General features: G+C 34.5%; 1 protein-coding gene across 3 annotated transcripts in view; it reads left to right on the top strand.

Annotated features, from left to right (window-relative positions):
* Positions 1-19,066, top strand: part of CADM2 (cell adhesion molecule 2) — a 613,088-nt gene that overhangs the window by 189,963 nt on the left and 404,059 nt on the right. The window lies entirely within an intron of this gene.

Genomic DNA, 19,066 nt, shown 5'->3' with positions numbered 1-19,066 from the left:
CATGACTGAAAGAATTTCTCATAGCTTGGTAACAATGAGGGTAAATGGTAACGTCTCTTTACAGTTTATTACACTATCTTCTACAATGGCGAACAAAAGAAAGACTTGAATTTGTTTCTTAAAATTGAAATGTTTAGGATTTGTATCTTAACTTTCTTTAATTTTGTAAGCCCATCTGTTTAGATTAGTTCTATCAAATATCCTCTGATTTATTATTATTATTTTTTTAATATCTGAATATAGTTGAAGAGCAAACTTCAAAAACAACATAAAACAGTATTACAAGACAGGTAATGGATAAAATATAGACACAAATATGCTTGCTTACATGATATATTAGTACAGATGTATTTTTATGGTCACTTGTTCTTATGAATGCAAGAATGCTGCATCGTTGTTAAAGGTTAACATTTTAATATCCTATCTTAGGATGATTTTCATATTATAAAAATAAAGTGAGGGGTTTTTTTTCTGTTACTTAGATATTTGCTTACACCAAATGCAAACCGAAGGGAACTGTATGCTTTTCTGCTTGACATCTGTAAGGCGTAGTATGATCTTAAGCAATATAATTCTTAATCTTTGAATGGAAAAATATTCTCTACTTTCCTTCTTCTGGTGTCAAGCACCTTTGAATGTACACATTCTTTCAACAATTAAGTTATTTGTAAAACTAAATTTTATTGTAAGCAATAAACTATTTTCAGAACCTAATTTCCTCCAAGAATCCTACTTCCTTCACTCTTTTATAGTTAATTAGATGGAAGATTCTCCAATGACTTAAGCAGAACACATAGTGCATTCACAGTAGTACTATGCAACCTACAAATACAGTTAGAAGGAAGGCAAACTTTATACTCAAAACTTTTGATGTTACCTGAAAGGTAGTCATTGTGTTATCGTCTCTGTTAGGAGAGAACACCACACACATCTGAGATGATGGACTAATTTTGTAAAGAATATCTAAAAGTATTTGCAGATGGGAACTACATTTGGTGCAAGAGGAGCTGAATATCAAAGGAAAGTTTATCCTTATTGTCACAGATATAAAATTGTATTTATTTTAGATATGAAACAACCAAATACTACTAATTTGAGCTTTTTCTATGAATTATTGATAATTAATTTAGCTTAGTTAGCTTTGCTATAGAAAGCTGCAATTCAGTCTTCATTTTGATTGTTTTCATTCCTAAGATTTTTTTTCAGTTTTTTTTTTTCCTTTGCAAAGTTGTCCTCTAAGTTTTGTTTTATCTCATTCTCATGAGTGTTACATTATACAGTCTAATAAACTGTGCATGAACAGATGTCCCTCTACAATAAAGTTCACTGAATTACATTCTGTACTGAAGTGTCAGGAAGCGGAAGTAATTCTGTTGAGTATCCCCACGTGTGAACACTTACTGACATGAACCTAATATGGCTGTGAATGTCTCCAGGGATGAGGCATCCACAGCTTCTCTGGGCAGCCTGTGCTTGTGCCTTATCACCCTCGGAGTGAAGAACATCTTCCAAATAGCTAAGAAAAATCTACCCTATTTTAGTTTAATGCCATTCCCTGTTGTCGTATCATTGCCAGATCATGAAAAAGAATCAGTCTCCCTCCTGCTTGTGAGCTCCCATAAGGAGCTTACAAGTCATAAGGAATGAAAGGTGCAGTGAGGTCACCCTGGAGCCTTCTCTTCTCCAAGCTGAACAAGCCCAACTCCCTCAAACTTAATTCATAGGAAAGCTGGTCCTGTCCTCTGATAATTTTCATGGCTTTCCTCTGGACCAACTCTAACCATTTTATATCTTTCTTGTGCTGGGGGCCCCAGGCTTGGACACAGTACTCCAGATAGAGCCTCACAAGGGCAGAATAGAGGGGTACAATCACCTCCCTTCCCTTACTGGCCACCCTTGACACAGCCCAGGATACTGTTAGCCTTCTGGGCTGCAAGTGCACACTGCTAGCTCATGTCCAGCTTTTCGTTTATCGGGACTCCCAAGTCCTTCTTGTCAGGGCTGCACACATTCTGTACACATATCTGGTATTTCTCCAATCCAGGTGTAGCACGTTGCACTTGGCCTTGTTGGACCTCATTTGATTCTCGTGTGTTCAATTTTCAAGTTTGTCTTAGTCTCTCTGGATTGTGTCCCTTGCTGCTATTGTGTCCACTGCAGCACTCAGCTTGGTGTCATCATATCACAACCTTCTAAGTGATAAAATACCTTCTTTGGTCATCCAGGCCACTAAGTTCAATTTGCATAAAAAGTATAACTTATGATATTTTGTTCTTTGTTGTCATGAAAAGGAATGAGAACTTCTGATAACTAAAAATTAAAAGGCTATTCTGTGTATTTATTATCCTGTGATGACTAGGATATGAATGATTTGGATTTTTGCAAGTTTAGAAAATGGTTGATGTGTCTGAGGAGAAACGAGTGTGATAAATCTGCTGCATAGCTAATATATCTGTTTGCTAACTCCAGGAATAAAAATTTCCTGATGATCAAATAATATATCAGTTTTACCTAATGAGTGTTGCAGGCAAGGCGAGGCTATCATATTCGTCGAGAATATAATGGTCATTATATATGACCAGAATATATGTTCCAAAAATAAAGCTGTTGGAGTTCAAACAGATTTTTCAGTTCACATGGGATTTAATGAAAAGCTTTTCAGAAGTTCTAGACTGTCTTTTGCAAGAATGAGCAATCTGAGATACTACAATGGGAGGAGAGGTGGTATTCAGGAGAACTGATAGAATAGCCTTCTTCAAGAAAAATCACCGTTGTCTTATTATAGGTTCTCCCAAATCTTTTCCATTAAGCATAATGTGAAAGGTTTGAACCCGTTTGTCACACTACACATATTCACCAGAGATGCAAGGTATTCTGCCATGCAGAGCACAGACGAATCAAAAGGGGCCCTATTCCCAAGTCTGTAAAATCTTCCTTTTTTTTTTTTTTTTGACTTGGAAACACTTGAAACTGTCAGTAGCAATGAACTGTTTTAATATGGGCAATTATTTAATCAAACATTTATATAATCTGTGTTGTAGATAGATCTTTCATTGTTTCTTTCACTGCTGTGGCATAAGAAACCTCATGAATTGCTGCTGATAAAACACAGAAAATGACTTCTAAATTTTGCTTAGTGATGTGACTATGAAGTTTATGGAAAATTTAAAATAATTTGGCTTTTATTTACAATTCTTAAATCTTTTATACTGTGTATTTGTATTAGAGATAAAGGCTCTTCAACTACATGCATTTTTATTTTTATTTTTTAAACAAGATACCTCTTTTCCAAGTTAATAGACATCTCTTAGTACCTATGAGGTTCTGAGTTAAGAATTATTTTAGGCAACTTTAAACAATGCTAGAAGAAAATCATTACAGTCTGTACTAGTACTACATTTGTTATACCTGTTTTAAGCTGATAAAACACTGAATTAGATTAAATTACAATATTAGATACTAACAATAATAGATTGCATGCTCAGTGGAAATAATAGTAAGGAGAAAAGTGCACCCTCCAAAATTATTTTATACTAATTAATCAAAGGCTTTTGATGTATTTGTAGGAAATCATCTTAAGAAAGGAATATGTAATCAAATCATAATTTAGGAAGGAGGGATGGAAAAGACCCACAGAGTTTTTGACATTAGTACAATTTTTAAAAATTTTAAATACAATAGCAAGGCAAAGCACCCTTTGCTTATATTCTCTAGTATTTTTATTTTACTTACATAAGATTTTGCTCTGTTTTCATTCTTCATTAAAAAATAGTTTTTTTAAAAAAAGAACAAAAAAATACAAACAAAAAAAACCAACAAGATCTAAGTGTTTTGGCTTTGCTTGAATAGAGTCTCACATCTTCATCTGGTGGAGGCTTAGGCAGTAAAGGGCAGTAAATTGTAGAGTGTGTTTCATCTTTTCTTTCCTTACTGATTTCTGTCTGTTCTGTGAGCACACTTTTCATTTTCAACTTTTTCAAAGTAGAACTTAGGACCTGCTTGAGACCTTACTGTTTTTAGAATAAATATGACATTTTCAGTACATTTTATGCTGTATGAGGTGTCCTAAACTGCAGCCTGCACTTACATTGCTTTGTTAAGGAAGCTTCTATTGAAGACTACCACCATAGAATCATAGAATCATAGAATCACCAAGGTTGGAAAAGACCTAAAAGATCACCCAGTCCAACCGTTCACCTATTCCCAATAGCTCCTACTAAACCATGTCCCTCAACACAACATCCAGTCTTTCCTTGAACACCCCCAGGCTCGGTGACTCCACCACCTCCCTGGGCAGTCCATTCCAGTGCCTGACCACCCTTTCTGAAAAGTAATACTTCCTAATGTCCAGCCTGAATCTCCCCTGCCGTAGCTTGAAGCCATTCCCTCTGGTCCTATCACTAATGACACGAGAGAAGAGACCAACCCCGAGCTCACTACAACCTCCCTTGAGGAAGTTATAGAGAGCAATATAGAGAGCAACCATCTAACCTAGAGCAATGTGTGCTCACTTTCCTTCTTTGGCCAAGTCACTGTTAATCAATTTATTGATGTTTATGGTAGGATGCATTCTCTTAGTGGAGAAATGGTGTCTTACATTTTTAGGGACTTGGATACTCTCAGAACAGGGCTGAACTTTACTGTCCTATTAAAGATTTTAAACATTCTCCTTTATACACAGGATTAGCAGAATGCCAATTAGAAACAGTTAATCAGTGTGAATTTTCATCTTTTTTTCTCTGTTTCAACTTCATAATGCCAAAACTCCTTTTTTCCTGTAAATACCTGCAGTTAAAAAGTGATAGAAAACTGCTTGTCAACAATGTTCTTATTCTGATTAAAATATACAGCTGTTATGTAGGTTTTATCTTCTGTTATCTGTTATCTGCCTTCTGTTTGAATGGCAGATGTTGATCACTAATCACCTGTAGATGCTAATTTTTGTCTCTGAAAAAATTTGCTTAAGGATAAAATGCTTACTTTTTAATTTATCATGTTACAATCTAAAGAAAACTTTGTAATATCAATGATTAAAGTAAGTACTCTGCTGATAATTCTCTGTTTGCCTTCTTTACTTAAAAAAAAAAAAAAATTGTTTTTGTGCTTTATACAAGGAATGATCTTAGAACAGGGCCATAGGAGAATTCAGCTTGGAAGGGACCTCGGGAGGACAGAAGGTCTCAGGTTTTCCCCAGCCAGGACTGGAAGATCTCCCAGTTACAACCTGGGGGATTGTCCAACCTCCCTGGGCCACCTGCTGCACTGTCTTGACTGTATTTATGAGGAATAACTTCCTCCTTACACCCAATTGGAAATTTCCATATTTCAGTTTATGTTAAACTTATTTATTTAATTAGGTTTTTACGGTCTCTGACTAAACATGGTTTTGATTAATGTAGAAGTGAGGAATGCAGAACTAGTTTCGGAGGACATATAAATGATTTATTTAAAACCAATTCAGTGTTTATGTGCAACGACAACACTCTGCTATGTTACGTATATAAATTGGCAAGTTAATAGAAAAATTAAAATATATTAATAAGATTTCCATCTGCTTATTGTAATGTCATCTTGGAATGAGTTCTAGAAGTTACTCCATGGCACAAAAATGAACTTAAATCACTGGAAAGTATTTTTCAATATATGTTAAGTTGTCAAAGCTTAAAAAGTTTGTTTTCTGCCATGAATTTAAGCTTTTCTGTCATAGCTTTTATCTTTTTTTTTTTTTTTTTTTTCCATCCATAGCTGTGTATGGCATTGACTTGCACAAGTTGTCTATGTGTTGTGTAGAAGAACAAAACTCCTTCCTCTGTTCTTTAGTGATACTCTGTAATGGACTCTAGTTTTATATTGTGAAGAATACCAAATTCTCATTTACTTGTTATTCAGTAATAAAGATGATATGCATTAAACATATTGAGCCTTGAAATGAAAAGGCTATTATCACATAAAAGTGTGTTTGATTACTTTTGAAGAAATAATTTATTTAGTTTGATATTATTATGCATTGTTTTTAGACAGGAGTGATCTCAGCAAAAAGGAATGATTAAGTCCAACTGATCAACATTATTTATATAGAAATCTTACTTATATTTAAGAGTGGTATCATCTCTCAGTGTTCTTGGGAGAAGTGCTGCTTCAGCAAGACTAGGCAAATGAAAATTTCCACGCTTCTACAAATTAATAAATGTCCACTGGTAGTGATTGTGCTTCAATTATTGAGTTAAATATATCAGAGACAAAGTAGAAGCTCATCCCCTGACAGTTACAGAGCTTCAGGTAACTGATGGTAACTTCTGAAGCAGTAATAACTCAGTTGCTTTTAATTCATAACCTTTGTCTCTCCATCTGCAATCTTCCTGGTTTTCAATCTGTACTGACCAGCCGTCTCTCACAATAAAATCACATAGTTTTCTTTGGCCTGTCCAGCTGTGCCTGGAGTATATTTAGTACTATATGTACTAAATATGTACTAAATAAAAAATGTTCAGCAGGTCTGATTTTGGTTTGAGATTTTTCTCTGAAGAAAGGTATTAACTACAAAATTATTGAAAAATGTTATCATCTATCAGGAAGAATAAACATTTTTTGAGAAAGCAACCCCTAAAACAACAAGGAAACTCATGGCGATCTGCATAGACACCAACACCTTAGATATCTACCTTTTTCTCCCTAAAAATTCTGCAGAGATTGAAATCCAGGACTACAAGGGTGGTTAGATACCTATAGTATATAGATTTAATACATCTCATGAAGTCTTAACAGGCATTAGTGCTAAACTAGGTCAGCTTTTGTTTTCTTTCTCAAGAATCACAAACATAACTTTGTTAAAATGATTTGCTTTCCTTCACAAGGATTTGTGTACTTGGAGCTTTTTTGATCCTTCTGTTCTCAGTCTAATAAAATAGAGGTTTTATCTTCTAGCCCAGAAAAATGATATTGTCTTTCACATTTGTGCTTGTTGCTTACTTTCAGAGAAGAAATGGTTGTGTATTATAGAGAAGATTGCACTCATTTTAAGAATTACAAGCATATGATGATCATTCCATGAGCTTTAACAGCAGAGCATATTTTCTTAAAAAATGTTGGTTTCTCATCATAGTCATATAGTTAACTCATAGATGACTTCATAAAATAGTCAAATTTCAGTATTCATAATACTATTACATGCACTTTCTATATCCACTCTTAATGTATGATACAGCTGACAATTATTCCATTCTCATTATTAGGTGAGATGTTGCTAATATATCTGATTGAAGAGCAAAGATGAAATGTTCAGACACCTAACCATGAAATTGCATAACATGGTCAAAGAAAAAAAGAATAAGGGGAATAGAGCATTTCTTATGGGTAAGAAGTTTCTAAGCATCATTTACAAATGATGCTCCTCCTTTGGAGGAGACAGTAGCAATGTGAAACTATACTTAATATACACTTAAATTGTAATTTTTAATATACCTTAAAGTTTTGTTTCTTGCTGTGGTATTTAGTTGCCTCAGAGCATGTCTGCAGCTGTCTTAAAAGCAATAGCACCTAGTCTTTAGCTGCTTCTCTGGAAGTGAGAGCTTCCTGTGTCATCTGTCATAGGAAATACAGGCCCATCACAGGCCTGTATTGGTATTTTGAAGGATAGCAGCTGCCTGTATTTTAGGCAAATAAATCACATCCCATCTATACCACTTCGTTTTATCTCAAGAGTATTTTTTGTAGATATTTTCAGTTTTCTCATGTTGGTGGTTACAATACAAAAAATTCTAGTTCAGTGTAATTAAGTATGTAATACATCAGTAAGTCATTCAGATGTAACAACTATTTAATAGGATTCCTTGTGTTGTACTAATTTTTTTACAACAGAGAGAGGTTGTCATTTTATACAAGCCTTGTGTCTTGTAAATTACCTGTAAATACAGGGATTCAGTTTTAGAAGTGTTAAAAATTTAACATCTAATTTTAAACATCTAATTCTTCATAGAACAATGAGAAATTTTGTTCTACATTAATGATTTATATATTCATTCACTGATTTCTATGTTAACAATTTACAAAGTACCAACCATTAGGATTGGAAAAAAAGAAAAAAAAAGAAAGGCTTAGGTAAGTTTTGTTTATCTGAATAAATGTCTAGACTTTGGTACCATACAAATTCTTAGCTAAGTTCTGGAAATCTTTCGTGATAGAGACCTCCTTTGGCTAACTAGGGGTTTTGAAAGAATCTGTTAAGAACTGGAGTTAAACAGGTAGATGTTGCTTCATCACTGGCTAAGGACAGTAAGTCTTCAGAAGTTACCAACATCTTTCTTAGATCCCTGTCTTTTTTGTACTGTGGAGCTCATAATTGGATGTGGTAGTCTGAATGTGGTCCCACCAAGGCAAAGAAGAGAGGGAGGATTGTGTAACTGAGTAATAAAGAATAAGTACATACCTTAATATCCTAAATTGTTTGCAATAATGTGAGTTAAAACAAATCGAGATCTTCATGAACATTCAGTTAGATGTTATTTCAATTTTCTAGTCTTTAAATACCCCATCAGTGTGACATTTCACGACACAAGGAAGCTTAAATGAAATTTTAAATCAAAGTTTTTATAAGAGTGTAGAGCTAGATCTCACAGAAGGTTGTATTGATACATTCATTTCTCCTTATCTGGAGTCCCACTACTTTCATTGTAAAAACAGTCTATCTTCCATTCAGGATGTGAAGGAAAATGTTCTCCTTTGTATTAAAAGAAAATATGATGGTTTGCATGATGACATAATGTACTTTGAGCCCCAGTTAATGGGGATGAAGGGTTGTTCTGTTACAAGAGGGAATTTTGAGCTTGGGACAGATTTATTAGTTTACTCAATGTCACGTGGTGAATGAAGCATGCTACTCCCTGCCATGACAGCTTCAGCTCTGTTTTCTGTAAGGAATGCATCATATTCTGCTTTGTCCACTATAGCACAAGGCTTCATCCACTCTGTGTGTGGCCTTGAGTACAGCCTGGAAACTGGCATGGCAAATTTTTAATCTTGTAAGATTTCTTTCCTCTCAGTGACTGCAGTGCTGGAAGGTTGCTGAGAGCCTGAGCTGCTATGCAGCTCTCTGCATGCTGTGCTTGTGGCAGTTCTGCCATGCTGCTGGCATTGGCTCACTCGCATACACCATGCCTAGGCCTCTTGGAAATAATTCATTTCAGAGTTAGTTTTCTTTGCTTCAAGGTTAGAAAGTCTGTGCAACAACTCCATTCTTTATGGACTTTCTTTACTTCTGCGATGGTTCAGCTGAAGATATTTTGATCTGATTGTTCTTCATGATGTACAGAACCAGGAAGAATTCAAAGGAGAGTAATACTTCATTTTTGGAATTTAATTATTTCTAGAAAGTATCTGTCATGCTTCTGTTCACAACTTAACTGAACAAAATGCCAGTTATAAGGAGATAGGCTTAATATTCTCACTATTGCTGGTGCTGTCTTCTGGTCTTCCCTGGAAGTCTACTCATTTGAAGTGACCCTTATATGAAGCAGGTGATGTTTTGAAATTGGAAGCAGGAAAACATTCATATATACTAGTTAGTTCTATGAAAAATTCATTTCATCATGGTAGAAAAATAAAACATTGAAAAGAATGTGTTATAAGAGACACACTTAAGAATTCACAAATTGATGAATTATTGATTATGACTATCAATGCAGAAAACAAATTAAAGTTATGGAAAAGGTTATTTTAAAAGCCATGTTCAAAATGCAATATAATCATAACATAATTAATTATAGGAAAGCTAAAACATTTTAAAAGGCATGACAGTCACACTGGTTCTGATTCAACCTTCTGGCATTCACTGAGACTGCTGCTAAACATGAAAAGGCATGCTTCTTTAAATGGCATGTGAGTATCTGACAGGAGAAAAAAGCATATAAGACATAAAATGCAAGAATATGGGAATATTAAATAAATTAAAAGTTATACAAAAGTGTTTCTTTATAAACAGGCATACAAGAGAACACAATGCATAAGAAGTACTCAATCCTGAAAGAATTCCCTATGGAAAGAAGCAGGCTGTGAGCATTTGAAAAGTGTACTCAGAAAGTAATGCAGCTATTCAGCATACAGTGGTGATACTCAGGAGTAAAATAATTGCAGTATGCAGAAACTACATCCGTCCAAAGAAAAAGTTTATTTTTTCTAACCTATTGTTTGAAATTACTTTTTTAAGTTCTATCAAGTATTTTTTTTAAACAAAGTATTTTAAATTAATTGTTTTGAAAATCTTTGACATTACTGTGTTTTAGTCCTATATGTGATCTAAAAAGGTAATGTATAATTAATACATTTTGAATAAATCCCACTTTGAAAGTCTTTAAGTGATTTTAAATTTGTCCATTTGCCTTAAATGGCTTTCTAAAGAATTTCAAGTAACTACATTCGAAAACTTGTGAAGAATTAAAAGCTTTATTTATTCTGTATTTAGTTAATTATATGTAAGCAGAAGCTACTGGAGCATGTAACAGTTTTTAAGGTATGTATATTATAACACTGTACACATCTGCCTGGCATAGACACACATCAAGTTCTTATGCATAACTCTTTAATTAGTTAATTAGTTGTCACTGAAGTAGGAGTGAAAGATTAAATGTTGGCCTATGATCGATGGGGAAGAGATGGAGTTACCTCTTCAGTCAATGAGAATGGAGATAATAAAAAAAGAATGATATTTTTATGTTTGTTCATTGTTTAATAAGTGATGAGGGAACATGGATTTGATTGAGATGCTTGAATTCCATCTGACTTTCCAAAAAGAGACCTATCTGTTCCCTTGGCAGTCTCGTCAAAGGAAAGGTACATTTTTTTTACTGACTTAGAAGTTTCTGGATTCTGAGCTAATCCTGTAGCTTTCAAACTTATTTCCTTATATGTCCTCTTTATAAAATGAACTGGTAGATTTTTTAGGTATAAAAAGTCATAATTCGACCCTGTTTCTTTTCTTCTTTTTTAGGAGAAAACGGGAAAAAGAAAAAAAAAGAAAAAAAAAAATCACAACCATAGTTTGGGTTTTTGTCTTTGTGTTTGTGATTGTAAGCTGTGTAAGGTATAGTGCTCCACATTTTATAGTTATTTCACTCCAGGAGAATATTTGTCTCTCAAAATGCTGCACTAGCAGGTTCAAAATATCTATCAGCCCTTTCTTAAATATCTGAAATAAAGAGACAGAATACAGCAATGAAAAAATGTCAGAACAAATTGAGACTTTATACTTCAAACCTGGTAGCCCACCGTAAGTCCTCATAAGGAGGACCCAGCTCATCTTCAAATGCATCTGGTCTTGGAAGTAATACTGCACAGTACCTATGCCTATACTCGTAGCTTTGACTAAAAACTGTAAATCTTTTTGTTACCACATGTTGTGTGAAACAATCAATTGCAATTCCTTGAGATGCAAACTTCAAGGAAAATGAACTTTTTCAACAGCAGTAAAGAGAGTAGTAAATCATCTTCAAATGGATATTCTGGCTAGAGCAGAGTTCAGCAAGTAAGATGTATCCATGCTGAAAAACGCACATGAAGACCTTTAGGAGGCACAAATTTCTGCTTTGTGAATGCTTCAGATGAAGTCTGTATGTTTTTAAGATAAAATCTGCTGGTATAGTGGTTCTGTGCATTTAGTAGATTGCCCTTTTTCTTACTAGACTTACCTGGTACTTCATATTGATTTAATAATTTTATTCATATCCTTTTTAGTCTACCTCCTTTTCCTGCTTCACAGTGTTGCTTTAATGCATTACTGATTTTAAGAGGAATCACTGGCAAAAGCACAATTCCACTAAAGTGATTATTATTCTGCTGTACTTAATACATAGCTGTCAAATATTTTTCAACTTCTTTCTTCTTCAGCTAGTTAGGTATATAGTTCATTTCATCTTAAAATAATTCAGAATGCTACAAATGCTTATAATGGTGAGGGGTCTGGAGCACAGATCTTGCGAGGAGCGTCTGAGGGAGCTGGGATTATTCAGTCTGGAGAACAAGAGGCTCAGAGGAGAACTTACTGCACTCTACAATTTCCTGAAGGGAGGTTGTGATGAGGAGGGGTTTGGCCTCTTGTCCCAGACAACAAATAGAACCCGAGGAAATGGCCACAAGTTGTACAAGAGGAGGTTTAGATTAGACATAAGGAAAAACTTTCTCACAGAGAGAGACTGGAATGGCCTGCCCAGAGAGGTGGTGGAGTTGCCGTCCCTGGCACAGTTCTAGAGGTGTCTGGATGAGGAGCTACGAGATATGGTTTAGTGCTCATGATAACAATGGTAATGGAAGGATGGTTGGACTAGATGATCTTTTGGGTCCTTTTGAACCTTCTGATTCTATGATTCTATGAAAGTAATCTAGAAATGTTGCTGAGGAAGGAAATACAAACTTCATCGTCCTACTAACTTGAAAATTGTAGCACAATTAATAGCTGAACAATTCTCATTTTAAATAAGCTGTGTCTTTTTAATTTGTTAGCACAAGAAATTTTTGACTTGTATTAACTTCTTTAGCCTCTTGATTTCTTTGAACCTTTTAAATCCTCTTGTTTTGATACTGTCTGACCACTGTGCTGCCACAGAAGTTATAATGCACTCAGATCTCTCTACATTTTCCAATGCTAACATTATATTGTTTACTGTCTTCAGAATTTTGGTGCTACTTTGGTTCTACAGGCATGTGGTTTACTCATTTTTCCCACTATAATGTTAGAATTCATCTTCATTGTTTCGTTGTGTGGGGGTAGCATCTGTAGCCTTTAGAAAGCATACATTATTAATGCCATATTTTTACATATGGTACTTGGAAATAAACTGAAGTTCTCCTTTGCCCTCCAAAGTATATCCTCTGGTCCTCTTTTCTGTGCTCTGTGTGAACATCTTAAAATAAAATAAACAAACAAAAAAACATTCTTCCAAAAGACAAAAAAAAAAAAAAAAAAGTAAAAAACTGAAACTAAAGGCAAGAAATTAACCTAAGCTATTGTATCAGTTGTTACTTCTGTATACACATTCATGTAAACAGTATGTGAACTAGGTTGTTCTTGTTGTATTAACTGTTGATCAGCTGAGGATTATAGGAAATCATCATCCTGGAATTTGAGAATTGCAGAGAACTTTTGTCTATTTATGTAGTTGTTTTCATCTTGCACTGAATTTTCCTCTTAATTGGAAAAAGAAAAGAGAAAAATCCATTTTAAATGTATTTTATCAACTCTTTAAAGGCGGATAAGGACTCAAAATTAAATATAGGAAATGTAAATAATTCTTACTTCTTTTTAGTTCTATAGATACATTATTAGTTCTTAGTGAATCAGTGATATTCATCCTGCAGTGTTTAACCAACTAAGCTGTTAGTTAAGAAAAAACATTTTCTTAAATAGAAATCCAGTAACTATGCAAAACCATCTTGCATCTGGATTTAGTTTTGTAAAAAGGATATTTGCTTAGTTAATATTTTGGGACCTTTTTTCCCCTTTTCTATTCTAAGGAATCTGGAAAGTAAATTAAAAGTAATTTAATTTGATCTTATGTGTTAGCCAAAGACTTTCAATGCAATCTTCTTTCATTGTCTTACATTCTGGCAAATTTTTACCTGTCTTTTATGTAATTGAAGCAATAAGTGTAGAGTATACTTTTACACACCTGGAGGTTCTTATTCAGAGCATCAAATGATTATCTGCATTGCTGGGAGAGTGGTTGATTTCGTTTTGTATTTTTCATTGTTCTTGTTTGTTTTTTTGCTTGTTATTTTTTATTTTCTTATCTTATTAAAACAAGCTTGATTACCTGGATTCTATTATTTCCGTCTGGTCTTAATTTGTCAGAAAATAGTAAACATTAAACATTATATTGGTGTGATAATGTTCTCCTACCCATAGATGAATACCTGGATACTTGATTTCCCACCAGCATGCTTTGTTATCCTCTGACAACACATGTGGAAACACTTTGATTTTTTTTTCCCTCAGTACAACAGGATAGTTGCTTGCAAATCAGAGTGGAGTGTTTTGTCTGCCCTAAGCAAATTTATATCCAGTTACTGAGACCAGAAGAAGCACCACATTGAGAGTGATGCAACTCATTTGATAGGGTTGTGTTGTCCACACTTTAACAGAATAGAATAAAATATCTTCTATAGCCTGTGGAAATCCCTACTGTACAATTTGTGAAATGACTACAAATGATACTGCAGATAAGCATGTGACTCTGTAGTTTTATGTCATCCACATAAACTACTTCTTAGAAGAAAGGAATCAATGTTGGCAAAAAATGGCACAGCTAGTAGTGCCATACTGCCAGGCATGTTTTCACATTGTTCTTCAAAGGAATTGCGTAGAATCCATTGTGTTGATGAAATTAAGTTGAGTTTGTAGAGTGATCACAGCAGCACTCCTGCTAGAGGAACAGGAAAGAAATGCTAAAAACACCACAAAGTAGAAAAAAAAATATTTTTGAATTCTCTTAGTCTCCAATGACAGATAATTTTATTATTATTATTATTATTGCATAATTTTTAAACACCTGACTTGAAACCTTCCATGGTATTGCAAACTGTATAGCATACATACACAAAGACATGATAAAAGGAAGAGCAAGGAGTTGTTTTTATATGTATTGTTCCCAAAAACACCTAAAACTGCAAAAGATACTCTGAAAGTGTTGACTCCTATGTTACAATGCTGGCCCACAAAGAAGAAGCAGATGCTGGTATGGCAGCAGAGGTTGAACCTTCCCCCGGTGCAGATTTCCATGAGCACAGCATGCATACTCTTGTTCACTGTTGGGAAAAATGCATAGCTTATGTGGTGACTATGGTGAAAAGTGGTGTTGTGTTATGCAGCTGAGAATTTGTTCTGTTGAAGAGTGCTATTGTGCTCCTTGTATCTGTTGTAGTTTTTGTGGAAATAACAAGGAGGTTTTACTTTTGGAGTCATCTACATACATTTTGTTAATCAAATAGTTTTTACACCCAGAGAATATGAATTTCACAAATGCTCTTTGGGACTAATCTATTTAACAATATCAGGAAATGATGTCTGATGAAGGCCTTTGTTGTCTTCAAGGAGAATAAATTATTTTATAATATGATTAAGAAGAGAGGTACTTACATATCAGTCTAATCTTACCTTTCCTGATTCTACATTTACTTAGTACAACACAGCCAAAGTGGGGGCCATGCCTCAAAGTATAAGACAGACACCAAGTTGAAAAAAAAAAAACAACACAACACTCTTTTTTGAAAGAAATACTGAGACAGTACCATCAGTGGCCAGCACTGAGATCCGTGCCTATCTGCTATTAAACCAGTGACTCTGTAGAGCTTAGCTTTGCCCTGATGGCAAATCATGAGACTCCCCAGAACAGGCAGTGTAGCCAGTGTCTGCTATTGCTTGTGTAAGTAAGGTGGCAGTTTGAGTGACTAACACTTCTTTCTGTGTTTTTTATACCTCCCTACCATCCCTCATAGGTGGTTTATCTCATTTCATTGCATTTTTTATCTACAAAGCATTGGTTTCTTCAAAAGAAGATACCATCCATTCACCAGAGATCTGGACTGTGGAATGTATGTCTTTGTCTAGCTACTTGATGTGCATGTATGGAGTAGATTGCTTAGGATCTGGAAGTATCTCCAATCACGGCTCAGAGACCTTCCAGAGTCTGGATTTCTGTGGGTTTTTTTGTGCTGTCATGACACAAGAAGCTCTGTCAGATTGCTGACATGTAAAATGGATCCCTTCTCTGTAAGCCTCATAGTTAAAGTATCTTTATTGCTAGGGAGCATTAATATTCTTATTATTTCTTATTTAAATCTGAAAGGATGAAGTCTCTTAAAGGCATGTATGGGCTGCTCTCATCTCCCCCAGCACATATAGCTAAAGTGCTACATTATCTCTGGACCAGCAATTTTCTAACCTGGGCTTTTATTGAGTTCAAAGATAAACATCTCTCCTGGAGTGAGCTGTTCACTTAACTAAATTATCTCTGCATTTGGATCAGGAGTAAATAAGACCGTCATCGAGTCATAATGCTCATGATCATGTGGGAAAGGAAAAAAAAAAAATCTGCATAAAGAAATTCATATTTTGCTGTGCTTTTTAATTTATCTTTGGCTTTCTTGGGTGCAACTTGTCTCTTCATCTACTACAGAATTGCTAATGTTGGTCTCAATTTATGCAATTCAGCTAAAAGTTAAGTATACTTCCTTGGGAATTATGAATTACACCACTAAATAGAAAGCTACTGTAAAAAATAACCAACTTGGAGAATGATATTTGAAGTACAAGGAATGGTTAGTCATGTCTTGTATCATAAATACTTTTTGTTTTAAATGAAAGAAGTGTATGTGCTATGTGTGCCATCATTGTTCAACTTCTGTCTTGAGTGGGAATATATGATACATATTTTAAGTCTCATACTCCTAGCAAGGTTCTATGTGAAAAAAAAAAAGGAAAAAAAAATATGATATAAATTATTTCTGACAAACACAAGCAGCACTTTATTTGATAGCTTAGTCTGTTTAAACATTCACAAGAAATTAAAATACATTTCCATGCATTTTATTGAAAAATTTGCAGGTCTTCTGAATCAGCTGTAAAGCTACTAAAAACAGTAAAACAACTGGAAGGGGTCACGCTCAAAACAAAAAAAAATATTCTCATTGATTGTTACATCTCAGTGTAACCATTCCAGTACCAAGGGACAAAACAGCTGTTTGCGAGAAATAAGTTCTTTTGAATCATATCTTAGTGGGATACTACATTCATAGACATCTTGTGAGCAGGAACTTTAGCAGAGCAGATTTTAAAGGTAATGAAGTTGGGTTTTTTTTTTTTGTTTTGTTTTTTTGTTTTGTTTTGTTTTTTTTTTCCCCAGAGATAAGAATCTCTTAAGATTTGATCTCTTAATGGCTAATCCTCATATGATCTGAAATCTGTTTATTCTTTTGACTTTGGTGGAGCTGTACAGATGTTCATCAGTTCAGGATCTTATTCTCTTCCCAATGTGTATACTGACCGAGTCAAGCAAGAAGTAAGACCTCACTAAAGAGGCAGGTTCCCTTACAATCCTCTCCTGATTTGGATAATATCTGATCTTTTGAAAATTTTATTAGATTTAATAAGGGTTCTCTTTTTCTCTATGGCAAACAAAGCTTCATTTCACCTCTACTCCCTTTGTTTCTTTATATTGAGTTTGTGCACACATTACTAGATTCTAGATTGAATTTAACCTAAGATGAATATTTTCCAGCCACTGTTGTCAGTTGTTAGACTGCTTTCCAATTTAGGAAATAGGATGTAATGCACAAAGAATGGGATCAAGCAGAAAGGTTCCTTTAGTGATAAATTATTCCTAATTGAAAGAGAATTTTAAGAGATTTTCCACACTGCATAATATATTAATATATTGACAATTAAGAATGTTGTTCAAAACTGAACAACAAAGTAATCTTTGTTGCTCAGGAGATAAAATTAGAGAGAGTGTGTTTAAATACTATATAATCTGCTTTTTAGGGTGATTTCACAATAAATTTCTAGGAAACAAAGAAACGGCATATGATTACAGGACTTTATTCTTCAGCATTTCTATAAACTTCATTCAATTGTCTACCCTTTGGTATCTAATAATGCTGAGGATATGACAGTGTAACCAAGAGATCTGTGCAGGGCTGAGGTATGACGTGGGACATGAGGGTGGACCGAGGGAGGAGATCTGGGCAGCAGGCAAGAGATCCTGTGTCTCTTCTTCAGCATGGGACACCCGCACCACATGCAGAGTAACTCAACAGCTTTGTTCTCATTCTCTGTGTCTGCTTTCGTTATCAACTTCTTAAAGTTGGAAGGCAGCAAGTGAGGAGAGAGCCTCTACTGAATTCTCTGCAGTTTAATGCTCAGAATATTAAGTAACATTTTGGTTGTTTTTCACTGCTTTTAACGTGTCATTCTACCACTCATTTCTCTGTCTTTCCAGAGTTAATTTTTAAAGTTTTTAATGCCTTCAGAATTCTCAGAAAAGTTTACAGACTGAGCTACTTTGATAAAGGACACCCTAGAGAAAACAGTGCTGTCAGGACAGAATGACATACCAAACTGCATACTGAATCTGAACAAGCAGATGATAATCACAGTATTTATCAGTCTTAAATTTTGAACCAGCAGTGGTATCCATAGTCTTAAAATTTTATGATGAATATGAGTTCTTCATTTGCAAAAGCAGGATCAGTCTGAAGATGTGTTCTTCTACTATCAGACAACAGTTCAGATATAGCTCATTGAAGATACTGCTTTTTAAACTGGCATGAACTAGTTGACAAATTTGAGTTTTGCTGGTAATTTATAAATTTCCTTAAGTATGATGTTCGTTCATTAACTGACACGGTGTGGAAACCAAACTGTTATCATATTCTTTTCTTTCTTTCTGCAAGAGAGAGAGATGGTGAATAATATTTTCATATTATCTAGTACTTTAGATGTCTTAGAAAGCATTATAAACATACCTGGCAGGTAAGACACATGAAATGTATATAGTCACATGAGAAGTGACACATTGTCTGAATTAGTCAGAGTGGAGCGAGAACAATAAACAAAATGTTGATAGCTCCCTGTCACAGCAGGTTTTCAACATCTGAAAATAGAACTGTTGCAAAGAGAAGTACATAAGTTGTAGCTTTGATGACCTGTATTGGATTTGGAGAAATATACTGAAGGTGGTCATATTTTAGGTATTGTCTCTCTCCTATTAGAGACATTCTGCTTTTCAGTCTAGCTGTTCCTTTTTCAAAGCTTTTTAATATCTGGCTTTACAGGTTAAACATATATTACTTATTACCCTAAATCTGTTTTTCTGTTCCAAAAAGGAGAATTCCTTTGAAGGTTTGGGCGTTTTTTGCCCCTAAAACATTTTCTTCTGTGTTCTACTCCTTCTTACAACAATCATTTGTTTCTCACATGAGATTAAAATATTCTTCAAATTTTACCTTCATGTTTTCTTAAAATATTGATGAAAATTACACTTGCAGCAGGGCTGATATTTCTTTTTAAAATAATTTTAGTTTT

The sequence above is a fragment of the Tympanuchus pallidicinctus genome, unplaced genomic scaffold (assembly GCF_026119805.1).
Source record: "Tympanuchus pallidicinctus isolate F22 unplaced genomic scaffold, pur_lepc_1.0 scaffold10, whole genome shotgun sequence".
Taxonomy (NCBI): domain Eukaryota; kingdom Metazoa; phylum Chordata; class Aves; order Galliformes; family Phasianidae; genus Tympanuchus; species Tympanuchus pallidicinctus.
Note: the sequence above shows the minus strand (reverse complement) of the source record. Positions and strands in the feature narration are given on the sequence as shown.